Source organism: Mastigoproctus giganteus, chromosome 1, assembly GCF_048544385.1.
Source record: "Mastigoproctus giganteus isolate SK-2022 chromosome 1, ASM4854438v1, whole genome shotgun sequence".
Lineage (NCBI taxonomy): Eukaryota > Metazoa > Arthropoda > Arachnida > Uropygi > Thelyphonidae > Mastigoproctus > Mastigoproctus giganteus.
In genome coordinates this window covers 244,436,766-244,451,690 of record NC_143575.1, presented here as the reverse complement: position 1 = coordinate 244,451,690, position 14,925 = coordinate 244,436,766, and the positions used below count along the sequence as shown (strand labels likewise).

The 14,925-nt window shown below is 37.9% G+C and overlaps 1 protein-coding gene across 1 annotated transcript in view; it reads left to right on the top strand.

The window, feature by feature from the left end:
- IntS6 (integrator complex subunit 6) overlaps nt 1-14,925 on the top strand; it is a 324,867-nt gene that overhangs the window by 202,700 nt on the left and 107,242 nt on the right. The window lies entirely within an intron of this gene.

Genomic DNA, 14,925 nt, shown 5'->3' with positions numbered 1-14,925 from the left:
TTATTATATATAAACAATTCAAATAGACTTATTTGGATGTATGATAACAAATAATAAATACCTGAGTAAAATCTGTTAACTTTATCCTGAAAAGAGAGAGAGAGAGAACAGTAAACCAGACACATGCACTATGAAAAGGCCTGTCCTCCCATCATTTGACCCGTAAACCCATCTGTGTTTCTGTTTTTTATGCTTCTTGTAATTGTTTCTATTCTTTTAATTTACACTATAGCATAATTTCAAATTATTGCCCTATATATTTGAATGAATATTAAGGCATATGCCCTCTCAGTGAATTAATTTCACTATGCCTTCATTCCAGAATTCATTGTTGTGTATCATTAACTTGTTCCAAAACTGAAAGTGTGCCTAGATAGAAATCAAGTAGCTAGTTCTGGACCATACTGTACACCATCCTTGCCAGTGAAGTTAGGCCACAGTTTCCCTGCAAATCTAGGGTCTTTTGTTGCTAGACATCATATAGATGATCAAGTGTGTCTGATAGCATCTCCAGAAAATCATTGCTATCTGGTTGCATGTAAATGTTAAATTTTTTGGTGGGAGGGAAATGATTTCTTCTTACTGATATGTATCATTTGGATTCAGCAATCGATGTAGAAAGGTAAACATCTGTGTGGAATCTGAGTAGAAGTTACAAGGAAGATTCCACTGGCACTGAGTGTTGCTTCACTCTGTATATACAGAAATCCTTGTGCATGAAATCTTTGCAGTACTTCTGAATGAGATGCATTTTTCCATTATAAATATTCAGATTTTGGCAGACTTTTTTAATGTATTATGGATGCTCATTAATCCCTTTCGTAGTATAGATGTTTCCGGTTGTTTTGAGATCATGAGCCAGCTCAATCAACTTTCATTTTGAATATTCATTCTTCCAAGAAGGCATAATACTTTTTGCCACCACATCATCCTGGTTGTTATAATGTAACCATAAACCTAACAAGTTTGCTTGTGAATTTCAGCCAGTGGTGTTCTTTGGTATACAAAAATCATACCATGGATTTCGGCATGAAAACATTCTCGTTTGTTCAATGAGAAATTTTGATGTTATTTGTATTTCAGGAATGAGACACTTGATGGTACAAATGAAACCACACAAAGTGACAGAATAGTAGCATTTGCTTTTAATGACAGCCCTTGTTAACATACTTTTTTGAATGGCTGTTTTCATATTAGCAAATATTAATTGTAAGTGCAGTGCTGTCAGATGTAATATATTATGTTCATGCCAAATGTACTTTCCCAGAGGGAATGATTGACGTTATTCTGAATTTTTAATTTTGCATAATAATACTGTATAATTGATGAGGTTTCCTTATTATTAAAAGTGAAAAAAAATATTATTATTACTTTTCTCTTTATGGAATTTTTTTCACCTGTAACAGATACTGCTACAATTGTGGGATGGGTGGTTGCTATTGTTATTATTACTGTTGGTTGAGGAACTCTGACTATCCTACAGGTATTTAGGATTGCCACTTTCTGGAGTATCTTGTAAGTGTGCTCTGGAAGGCTCATTGCTGCTATTTTCTTATGGAGGCTCTTTGGAACCTTGCCTTTGGTGACCAGGATGGTTGTTACCTGTTCCATATACCATATCTCTCTGACCTCCTGTTGTAGCTCTGTGTACTTCTGGAGGTAGCTGGTATTAGGCACTATTATTTATTATTATTATTTTATTTCTCCCCATTGGGGGGGGGGGAATCACCCTGTGGTGAATACTAGTACCAAGTGCACAGGGTAGTTATGTCCGGCTATTACTGTTGGTTGAGGAACTCTGATTATCCTATAGGTGTTTGGGATTGCCACCTTCTGGAGTTCCTTGTAGGTGTTCTTTGGCAGACCTGTTGCTGCTAGGCTCTTCTGTAGGGCCTTTGATACCGTGCCAGTAGTTAACACATGATTAGGGTGCTCGTTACTTGTTTCATATGCCGCATCTCTTTGACTTTCTGTTGTAGGTCTGTGTACTTCCTGATCTTTTCCTAAGTTTTTTGGAGGTTGATGGCATTGGACACCACTATGTTGATCAGTGGGTGACAAGTGGCCTTTCCCTTCTTGTCAATGAAGGTTATGTCTGATCTGTTGTGCGGGATCATCTTGTAAGTTATTATGGTATGGTAAAGCTTATGGGTTGGGGTCTCTAATACAGCTTGCAGTTTGTACTTGTGATATGGTACACTTTCTTTGACCAACTGGTAGTTCTTCTCTAGCTTCTGGTGTATTATCCTGAATACCTGGTCATGTCTATGCATGTACTCCATCTGGGTGATCACCCTGCATCCTGCAATGATATGTTGGATCTTTTTGGGATCAGATTACATTGTTGACATCTGTTATTCTGTGTTCCTTGGTGAAGTATTTTCTAGTTACTGGTGTTGATTACCTGGTCTTGTTTGGGGAGCGTGAATCCTTCATTCTTGGGGAAGAGCATTCCACTTGTGAGCCATTAATTGAAAGCTGTTTGATCTATGTTGTTGTTGTAGGCTTGATGGAGGTCATGGTAGTGTCTGCCATGGAGTGTCTTCTTTGCCCATCTTTTTATCTTATCTTCATTTCTTCCATCTGGGCCGGAGAGGTCTCCTCACTTAGGTTGAGGTATGCTGCTTGTCTATCTTCTTTATGGCCTGGTGGAGTGGCATTGCGTTCTTCTGGAAGTAATCCTCCAGGTTCTCAATCTTTTTTTTTCTGTTGCTCGATGAGGTCTGTCAGACTTCTTCCTTCTTCTTTCCGAGCTGTGGTCAGTATCTCCACAGTCAATTTGGGTGGTTTTGGCAGCTATTGGTCATCATTGTCCTTGTCTTTCTCATGATTTCCTCTAGCTCAATGTTAGTCCATTTTATGATGCTGAAGGAATATGTCAGTACTGGTACTGCATAGGTGTTTATGGCTTTAACTGGGTTCCCTCCATTCATCTTTACTTTGAGCTGGCATCTGAGTCTCTGATGGTATTTTTCAGTCAGGTAGGCCTGTATCTCCTTGTGCGCTAACTGCTGATCCTGCCTCATCCCCAGGTATTTGCAGGTCTCTCTCTCCCCCTGTCATGGCTTGACTTTGATCTCTTTACTAGACTACAGCTGACAGTTTCGGACAACTGATTTTTCCCTGATGCAGTCCATGGTTCTTGATTCGTCTAGCCCAAATTCCATCCTGATTTCATTGCTGAATTGTTCAGAAATCCACAGTAGCTGTTAGGGTTATTTCTTGGTTGCCCCACAGAGCCTGATGTCATCCATATACATCAGGTGAGAGAGGGTGTGCACATTGCTCCTTCCTTCTTTAAGGGTATATCTATATTTGTTCTTGTTGAGCATGGTGAATAGCGGGTTGAGTGAACCCACTGTAGACAAAACTACAAGTCGAATGCCTTGCAGTAGCCGATGTAGGCCAAAACATGGCCTACATCGGCTACTGCAAGGCATTCGACTCCATTATCAATGGCTGGCTGATAGAGACACAGAAGATCTACAGAGTCAACCCAAACCTGGCACACTTCCTAGAAGCAACCATAGCAAAATGGAGAACTGCCATCAAGGTTGAGAACATCACGACCAGACGATGCCCTTCGGAAGAGGATCTTCCAGGGAGATACCCTGAGCTCACTATGGTTTTGTCTAGCACTCAACCCACTGTCTGTCATGCTCAATAACAGCAAGTATGGGTATACCCTAAAAGAAGGGAGGAATAACCTGTATACCCTCTCTCACCTGATGCACATGAATGACATCAAACTCTATGCTGCAACTGAGGAACAACTCCAACAGCTACTCCAGATCACCAAAGAAATCATCACTGACATAAGGATGCAATTTGGCCTAGACAAATGCAAGATCCATGGATTGTTAAGGACATCCAGTCAGACGAAACTACCACCTGAAGCCTGGTGAAGAGATTAAAGCCATGAGAGAGGGAGAGACATACAAATATCTGGGAATGATGCAGGCCCACAAGTTAGAACAAAAGGAGATCAAGATCTGCTTGAATGAAAAACGCCATCAGAGACTCAGATGCCTGCTCAAAGCAAAGCTGAATGGAGAGAATACAGAGACAAACACCTGTGCAGTCCCAGTGCTAACATACTCCTTCGGAATCATGGAATGGACTAACAGCAAGCTGGAGGAGATTGAGATTGACCAGGATAATGATCACCAAAAGCCGCCAACACTACCTGAAGTCGGCCGTCAAGAGACTGATCATAGCCCATAAAGGAGGGAGGGGATTGACTGACCTCACTGAACAAGAGAAGACAGTTAAGAACCTGCGCTATTACTTCCAAGAAAACACAGCAGCACTGTGCCAAGCCATAATAAAAATAGACAAATGGGACACAACGCTCAACCTCAACAAGGAGATCATATTGACACAGACAGAAGAAATAAAGAAAAATGGGCAAAAAAAGACACTCCATGGCAGACACTATAATGAGCTCCATCAAGAATACATAGACAAGTATGTATTCTTGTCTTCCAATGCTTGGCTTACAAATGGAAGTCTCATCTCCGAGACCAAAGGATTCATGATCACCATCCAAGCTCAAGTAATCAACGCTAGGAACTACAGGAAATACATTGTTAAGGGCTCCAGAGTGACGTATGACACATGCTGAGGATGTCACCTGGCCCCCAAAACAATCCAGCACATCACCACAGGATGCAGTGTGATCACCCAGACAGATTACACTCACAGACATGACCAGGTGGCTATGATAATACATCAGAAGCTAGTGCAAAAATACTAGTTGATCTAAGAAGGTTTACTGTATTACAAGTATGAGCCTCAGGCCGCATTAGAGACCTCCACTCACAGACTATACTGGGACCATACCATAATGATTTACAAGATGATCATGCACAACAGACTAGGCATAACTCTCATTGACAAGAAGGAAATAGCTACTTACCTGATCGACATATCAGTGCTCAACACCAGCAACCTCCAGAAAACACACAGAAAAGATCAGGAAGTACTTACACTTAAGACAGCAAGTGAAAGATATGTGCCATATAATTACCATACAAGTAATGACCATCCTGTTCATTGTATCAACACTGGCATGGTGCCAAAGAATTTCCATAAGAGCTTAGCAACAACAGGCCTCCCAGAGAACATCTCTTTGATCTCCTGTCTTAGGTCCATGTACTTCTTAATCTTTTTCTCATTGGTTTTCTGGAGATTGCCAGTGTTGGGCACTGCTGTGTCAAACAGGTAGTCTTTTCCTTCTTGTCAACAAGGGTTATGTCTGATCTGTTGTGCAGGATTGTCTTGTCTATTATTATGGCATGGTCCCAGTACAGCTCGTGGGTTGGGGGTCTCTAGTATGGCCTGAGGTTCATACTTGTAGTACGGTACACTTTCTTTGATCAACTGGTATTTCCTCGCAAGTCTCTGATGTATTATCCTGGCTACCTGGTTGTGTCTATGAATGTACTCTGTCTGGGTGATCCTGTGGTGATGTGCTGGATCGTTTCTGAGGCCAACTGGCATTGTCGACGTGTGTCATTTGACACTCTAGGCTCTTTTGCCATGTATTTTCTATAGTCCCTGGTGTTGATTACCTGGTCTTGGATGGTAAGCATGAATCCTTTAGCCTCAAGGAAGTGCGACCTGCCTATGAGCCGTGCATTGGAACAATTTTATCTATGTGGTCTTGATTGAAGGGGTACATTGAAGAAATGTACACCGAAATTGAGAGTCTTCTAGATGAGCAGAAAACTCACTACACTATCATTGTGGTGAACTTCAATGCTAAGGTTGGAAACAAAACAGCACAGACAGGGGAACTGTAGGAAATTTTGGAATTGGTGAAAGAAATGAAAGAGGTGAAAAATTTGTGGAATTTGCAGAATGTCGAGGATTGTCAGTAATGAACACTTTTTTCAAGAAAAGGGTGAACAGAAAGTGGACATGGAAGAGCCCAAATGGATTACCAACTAATGAAATCAACTTTATCTTCGCTAACAGAAGATATATCGCGAATGATGTTGCCGTCCTTAACAAGGTAAATGTTGGAAGTGATCACAGAATGGTAAGATGCACACTTGATATACATGTAAGAAAAGAAAGGAAAAAATTGACTCAAGTAAATAATACAAAGGTCTTTGAGATAACAGAAGAGAAGAAAAAGCAATATGTACTGGAACTTAAGAACAAGTTTGAGCTTCTGCAGACTGATAAGGACCACGATATCGATGAGGAATATTACAACTTTCTGAAAGTGATAAAGCCCAAGAAACCTATAGGTAAAAAGAAATCCAAAGAAGAAAAAATCAGTCAAGAACCACTTGTCATTTTGAACCGAAGATGACAAATGAAGAGCAAGATAAACACTGACAAGGAGAAAATTGAGTATACTAAAAGCCATTAGAAAGAGACTCAGAGAGGACATAAGAAGATTTAACACAAAAGTAGGACAAGCATTAAGGGAAAAACAAAGGACTTAAATCAGCAGCCGTAATCAGCTGAGCAGTAATACAGAAAGACAAATGACACTGAAACTGAAGAATAGCGGTGGTGTACTTATAAATAGCAGAGAAGGCATAATTCAAATAGCAGAAGACTACTATAGAGAATTATACAAGGAGCGGTCCATCTTCCCCACTGCTGATGCCACCAGTGGGGAAGATGGATTGCAAATTAGTAACATATACAACATACCTGATATCCTTTCTGATGAGGTAGAACATGCGTTGAAGAAAATGAAAAATCAGAAAGCCCTTGGGGAAGATGAAGTTGCTGTAGAGTTGTTAAAATTGGGAGGAAGAGACATGGCACAAAAACTGGCAAGACTCTTCACAAAATGCATTAGAAAAGGTGTAATGCCTAATGAGTGGAATAATGCAATCATAGATTTGCTGCATAAGAAAGGAGATAAATCAGAAATTGGAAATTTTAGACCAAATGTTATCCCACAACAACTTGTAGATGTGGGATAACATTACTAACAGTCATTACTAACAGATTAGAAAGAATACTTGATGAGAATCAACCGAAAGAGCAAGATGGTTTTAGGACAGAATTCTCACATAATGTCACAGCTAATGGAGAAAGCAAGTGAATATAAAACACCATTATGTCTGGCATTTGTGGATTATGAAAAGCCATTTGATTCCATACAGCATAAGGCAATGTTTTGGGCACTGAAAAGACAAGGCATAGATGCCCCATATATTATGATTTTGGAGAAAATATATCAGAACGCTACCTCCTTTATTAGACTAGACAAAGACAGTAGCAAATTTAAAATTGAGAAAGGAGTTTGACAAGGTGACAATATCTCCAAAGCTGTTTACTGCTGCCCTTGAGGAAGTGTTCAGAAGATTAGACTGGTCGCTGAAAGGAGTCAATGTGAGTGGAGAGTACCTAAACCATTTACGATTTGAAGATGACATTGTGGTCATAAGACTCGATTCCAAAGAATTAGAGGAAAATCTTAATCAGTTATGCAGAGTTAGTAAGGATTTTGGACTAAAGGTGAATATGGCTAAAACAAAAGTAATGATGAACAAGTATGCAATAGAAAGGGATATAATGATTGAAGGAGCAGTAATTGAAAAGGTGAAGTCATATACTTATCTGGGACAAGTCATCAGCTGTAATAATGATAAATGGCTGGAAGTCAAGAGAAGAATAAATTTTGGATGGATAGCATTCAGGAAATATAGTCACATACTGAGGAGCAATATCCCAATTTGTCTGAAACATAAAATAATGAACCAATGTATACTACTCACTATGACTTATGGAAGTGAAACTTGGGCACTCACCAAAAGAATGGAAGAGAAGCTGAGAACTACACATCAAAAAATGGAACGAATTATATTGGGAATTAGACTGTTAGATAAGAAGAGAAACACATGGATTAGCAGCAAACTCAAGTAAAGGACATTCTTATAAAAAAAAACTAAAATGGTCTTGGGCAGGACACATAGCTCGAAGACATGATGACAGATGGACTAAGAAAATAACAGAATGGTACCCAAGAGGAGCTATAAGAAAACCTGGAAGACAACGACAGAGATAGACTGATGAAATTCATGAGTTTGTGGGTAGTAAATGGATGGCCATTGCAAAAAACACAGAAGGAACTCTAAAGTTGCTGGAGAGGCCTTCATCCTGCAGTGGATTGATAATGGCTGATGATGATGATGTGGTCTTGATGGAGGGCATTTTAGTGTCTACCATGCAGCGTCTTCTTTGCCCACCTTTCTAGCTTCATTTGCTAAGTCTGGTTGGGAGGGGACACCTTGCTTAGGTTGAGTGGGGTATGCCACTTGTTTATCTTCCATATGGCCTGGTAGAGTATGGCTGCGTTTTTCTGGAAGTAATCCTTCAGGTTAGCTACTGCTGTCTTCTGTTGCTCAACGAGGTCTATCAGGCCTCATTGCTGAATCTGTGGAATTTCTACTTAAACGTATCTAAGTATTTTCTGATTTCTCATGTTTGCTGTGGACATTGAGGATGCTCTTCACTTTTCCAATCTATTTCTTACTCCTATTATCCCATTTTTACTGGGTCAATTGGCTTATCTTGACTAATTCTTCTGTCCTCTGCTAAAGTCTACTTTCCCAAGCTGGCAGTTCCTTGTTTGTTCGGATCTTCTGCTGCTGGTCTCTTGTTTCTCTTCCATCCATTACCCCCAGGGGCTCATGTCTGGTGAGTATGGGCTTGGCACACCCAGGGTACTGAGCTGGATATCATCATTCTTCTCTTTCTTGGTGATTCCTTTCTACTTTTCTCTCTCTCTCTCTCTCTCTCTCTCTCTCTCTCAGGGTAATAGGGAAAAAAAATTTTTTTGGCCGATGCAGCATAAAATTTTTTTGGCCAGTGCAGCTATTAATAATAATAATAAATAATAATAATCCTAGTACTGCTATGGCAGCACAGTACACGGCTGTGTGGATGGCCTCCAATGTTGTTGTTGTTGTTGTTATTTTTAAATATATGTAAGCCCATTATTAAAGCTCAATAGCAATCTGAAGAAATTTAAATCATGGTATTATGAATGCTAGTAGAATTTGGTTATGAATAAATCTAATGCAATTCACTATTCTGTGTCCAGACTTAACTACTTTTGCATCATATGTGAAGGAGCTCTTATTTTGTCTAATCCTACAGTATTTTCAGATGTCATTCGTCTTCAGTGCTCTGATCATATTACAGGGGTCAGCTCTGTCTGTTGCATTGTATTGTACATTTTTTTTTTTTTTTTTTTTTTTTCATTAGTAACTCATTTTTAAGCTTAATATCAAACAGTACTATTTGGCCTAACTGTGAAAACATTGAACAGTACTTTCCAAGGCTGAGTATAAGAAAATAATACATTAAGTATATTTAGTGTTCTTATTATGAAATGTTTTGTGATTTAAAAAGTGAAATCTTGCCTTTTTTATGTCTAATAAGTTATGAATAAGGCTACTTTAGTTTTCGATGAATGTGAATATTATTTTTCAGCAAAAAAAGCAGATTGCAATCTAAATAATGGAAAAATTTAACAGATTTTCATGCCAGTTTGCTTTATATAGTTTGTGTTTCTTCAAGTCGGAAAAACAAATAATGAGGCAGTTGTCTACTTTAGGTTTTGACCGAAAACTTTGCCGTAGCTTTCTTATGCAGTGTTGTTTTCCTGTGCCGATAAGACTTGGGCATGGTTTGGATAATCAAACTCTACAATATACACTGGTGTTCAAAGAACGTGCATCACCTAGGAATTTCACATTTCTAACCCTCTTTTGCAATGGTATGTTACATTAATGACTAGCATCCCAAATATAAATATAAACAAAAGATATTTATTAGTGGTTAAGGCAAAGCTAAGTAATATTTGACAGGTGCTCTCAAAATATTCTAAAATAAGCATTTGCAACATTTATACAACAGTTTTGGTAAACACAACAATTATGGCTGAAATGTTATCAGAAGCCCTCAATTTGCTTCAGTTTATCATTTTAAATGGAAAACAAAATGAAAAGTTCACAGGTGCATACTAATATTTAGTTTAACTGTCTCTGGCCCTGATGACAGCAGCATATCGTCCAGTCATTGACAAGATCAATTTCTGAAGATAATCAACTAATAGTTCGTGGTTCCAAACATGAATTATGGCTTCCTGAAGTTCATGATTGGTCTTTGATTTCTTTCTGGCAACTGCAGATTCCACACGATGCCAACAGTTCTCTATAGGATTCAGGTCTGGGCTGTTTCCTGGTCAGCTAAGAGTGTAATGAACCATTCTTCCAACCATTTTTTCACTTGTAACAAATGTAAACATATTAATTGTCGAACTTCTAATGCAGAAATGAAGCTAAAGTAACTATAAAAATGCCTTAAATTACACTTTTCGCAAAATGACAAGTAGCAGAGTCATCCTGAAAGATACAGTTACTTGGAAGGTTGAAATGGTCTCTAATGGTTGGCAACAATTTGCCTTCCAATATAGCCAGGTATCAATTGGCATTTACGGAACCTTTTATAAACTACAGGTCACCTACTCCACGATATGAAATGCACCCCCATATCATTTGGCTGGTAGGGAATTTCACTGTAGACACTATACAGTCTGAATGGTATTCTTCACCACATACATGGCAAATCGTTTGTCTCCCATCAGAGCCATGCAGATTGAATTTCTCCTCATCTGAGAAAATTCCACTGCTCGGGGGTCCATTTGACATGCCTGTTACACCAAATTAATCAGGCCTTTTTCATTTTTTGTGTGAGGAGGGGCTTCTTCTTAGGACTATGGGCTGCAAGTCCATTTTTGAAGAGGCATCTTCTACTGCACTTGCTAGCACTCCTGCATGTTCTTCCCATTCTCTTTTCGGTTCAGATGAAGAAGCGTTACAGTTTTTAAAGCATAAGCGCTTCAAAACACGGTCCTGTTTTGGTACAGCAGAACCAGTATTCTTGAGTTTGGAAAGAAATCTACTCACTGTCGACTGTTTACAAGACATACTATAAGCAATATGACCGGAGGAACATCCTTTCTCACATAAAGCAACAATAGCACTCTTTCTTCATGGCAATCAGAAGTTACAATTTTAAGGGGTGATGCACTTTCTTTGAACACCAGTGTATGTTTCCTCATTAGTTGTTTCTCATCATGACTGATAGCAACTATCAAACTATATAAATCAGGGGCTCATATCTGGTGAGTATGGACTTGGTGCACCCAGGGTCCTGAGCTGGATATCATCATTCTTCTCTTTCTTAGTGATTCCTTTCTACTTTTGACTCTCTCTCTCTTTCTCTCAGGGTAACTTTGGAATTTTTTTTGGCTGGTGCAGTATAAGCCTCAGGCTTCCTTGCACCATATGGCTAATAATAATAATAATATATGTGAGTTAAAATTTTACAGTGTAAAGGAAGCAAATTTTTTTTTATCTTTCATAATTATGCTTATCTTAATGCTTAGAATATGATGGCAGTAATCACTTTAGAAACTTGATTATGTATATACATTTCTAATTGACCAATGGTCCATGAAGATAACTTGCATTTCTTCTCTTCTTAGGATTTATTCTGTTATTACAACCTTTCTCCTCAACCTAATGTCAAAAAGTCATTACTTTATTCTTTTTTTTCCATTTTCTTCTACCTTCCCAATCTCCGTCAACCAGTCCTTTACTATTCATAGCTGCTGTCACACCCTCTATTCACATCCTTCTTTGTCTTCCTCTCTTTTTCCTTCTCCATGGCTCCTCTGGGCAATCTGTCATCCTCCATTCTCTTCACATGTCCAAACCACTCCAATCTTTTCTCTATTTTATCAGTGATGGTTTTTTGGACATTCATTGTATTCCTTTTTCAGTCCTAGGCTTTCTTGCTGATCTTTGCCAGACAGTCAATAGTTTATTTTTTTGTCTTTCATTTAAGGTCCAAGTCTCATCTCCATATAATAAAACACTTTGTAATATTTGATGTTTAGTTTTGTTAATAATATTTTTATTCCATAGCACAGAATTGAACATTCCTATGCCCTTTCTACCTTCGTCCAGTCTTCTCCCAATTTCCTGTATAGATTATCCATCAGCCTAAATAATTGCACCCAATATTTAAATTGCTGTACATTTTTCATGTGTATTCCATATAAATCCGGATGATTCATATACCCTGTTTTTTAAAATATACTGTGTCAGCCCAATGTTATATATTCTTCTAGTAACTTTCTGCCCATGTAATTTGCGTCATCATCATCATCGTCCTGTGCTACAACAACTTGGTCAACTGAAAATAGTAGATTGTAGAATACCCATTGAACGGCACTTCTGTGACCACGGTCTTATAACAACTTACAGGTATAGCTTAAACAAAGTATGTGACAAACAGCATCCTTGAAGTAGTCCTTTTGAAGTCTTAAATTTTCTTGATAATTTTGAACCAATTTTAATACAGCAGGTATTGTTCTTGTGGATTCTTATAATTACATCAATTATTGACATTTTTTCCATAGCCTTTCACAGATTTCTTGGCACATTGTCATACACTTTCTCTAAGTCTGTGAACAGACTTAAAGAAACATCTTGGTTTGTAGCCTGACATTTTTCCAGAATTTGCTTAACAGTGAATAAATGTCTATACATGAGCGTTCAGTTGAAAAGCTACACTGTTCCTTAGAAATTATAATCTCTTGTTCTAGTTTTGATTTTATCACTTTCCCAAATAGTTTAGCAATAGAGCTCATAAAATGCAATTTCCTCTATAGTTGGAGCATCATCTTCTGTCATCTTTCTTAAAAATTTATGTAATGTATCTGATTGTCATCTCATCTGGTATTCCATCACCATCACATAATTTGTTGAATAGTCGAGTTAGTAGATTTTTAGCTTTTTGACCTCCATATTTAAGCAGCTCCATGTTAAGTCCACCTGGACCTGGTTCTTTTCCATTTTTTGCCATTTTTATTTCCAGTTCCACTTCCTTAATTCAATCCTCTTTTCATGACAACTGTCTGTTTCAGTTTCTCTATATTCCTCCCGTCATTCAATAGCTGTTCATAATAATTGACCCATTCCTCCAAATCTGTCATTTCCAGTTTAGCAGTTTTCTTATGAGGTTTCCTTAAACTCTTCAATACTCTCCATGCCTCTGCAGATCTTGTACATCCTAGTTTGCCCTTCATCTCGGCACATACTCTATCCCAGGACTCATTCTTTGCCTTGATGACTTCTGCTTTCATATCTTTATTTTTTTCTTTATATATTTTTCTGTGAACTTCACTTTTTGAGCTCGGCCATCTTTGGAATGCTTTCTTTTATTAATTCCTTAATTTCCATGTTCAGCCAATCATTTTCTTTCACTTTTTTACATTTTCTTATTGCCTCTCCAGCAATTTTCTTCACTGTTTCCTTTAGGTATTCATATATGTCTTTTGCATAATCCCTGTAGGTTTCATCTAATCTTCATTGATTCAAATGCCTAGTACTGTCATCTTTTAGTGAGTCCAAATTAAATTTTTCAGTGTCAAGTTGTTCATTCCTCTCAAAGTCTTTCTTCCTTTTCTCCTTCCTTTTTTTAGCACACCCATGGCACCAAATAGTGATCAGAATCACAATTTTCTCCTCTCTAGGCCCTAACATCACAGACAAAAATTGTGCTTTATTGTTTACTGATTACTTAATCAATTATTGATTTTAGTCCCTTTGTCTCTATGTTGGAAGAAGGTGTTACTGATCCTCAGCTTATATTAGGAGCAAAGTTCTATCAGTCTCTCCCCATTATCGTTCTTTACATTTTCTCCGTGTCTTCCCACCACTTTGTTGTCTGCTGCTTGTCCCACTCTGGAGTTCAAATACCCCCTTATGTGACTATCTATCTACAGTGTGGAATTGCTTGTATTACTTCTGTCAGGTTTTCCAGAAATCTTCTTTAATATTTGTAGGAGACTCATTATTAGGAGCATATATCCCAATAATAGTAATTTCTCTTTCATATATTTTAATTTCAAGTTTCATGATTCATTCATCAACAAAGCTCTATTTTTCAGTAAACTTTCTGAGATGCTTGTGAATAAGAACAGTCACCCCTGCTTTAACTCTGACATGTCTGTCCAACACCAGACCAAAAGAAAATATATTCTTCAGTCATTTCTTCACCTCTCCCATTCTTCTTTATTTCAGTTAAGACCACCACTTCCAATTTATATTTTCCCAATTCCAATAAAATTTCTTCTTGTTTTGTACTAACTCCTTGTACATTCCAGCAGCCAAAATTTGTAAACCTTTTTCCGTTTGGCGGTTCGATTCCTATTTGTCTGTTTGATTTTCTTTTTAGCATTGAAAGGATGTTTTATGATGAATGGGGAGCTGGCCCATTGCATCAACTCCCAACCTGGAGGAACACGGTATCTGTTTTCATCTGGTCTCTAGCTACAAACTTTTCTGGCTTGGGAAGCCATACCAATAGCAAGCTACCACCAGTTTTGGAGCAATAAAAAAAAAATAAAAAATAAAAAAGAAAGAAAGAAAAAAGCATAGCTCTGTAGATCATTGAGACATGCAAGCCCCCACCACCATGACATAAAGATACCATAGGTGGGGTAACTTGCATTTAAGAACAAAAATTAATGGATTTTAAATTTCATTACATTGATTAACTTTTATCTCCTGTACAGAGGTTAAAACTGGAAATGACAAGTCTATAATCAAGAAATACACACATTTAGAATATAAGTGAAAAGGACTATGTGCTCTGAATTCATTATATATATTATTACTACGTGACACAGCAAAAACGGAAAGAAAAGAAAAAAATTACAAGTTGCAGCTAAAATATGTTTAATTTTAAAATACGTACAGTACGTATTTTACGTAGTGGTTAAGAATGTCCTATTCTGGGTCTCAAGTTTAAAATTAGAATTTGACCTTTCAGGTTTATATGATGTAGTTTGAATGGCAGCAGCTGCCACTTTTC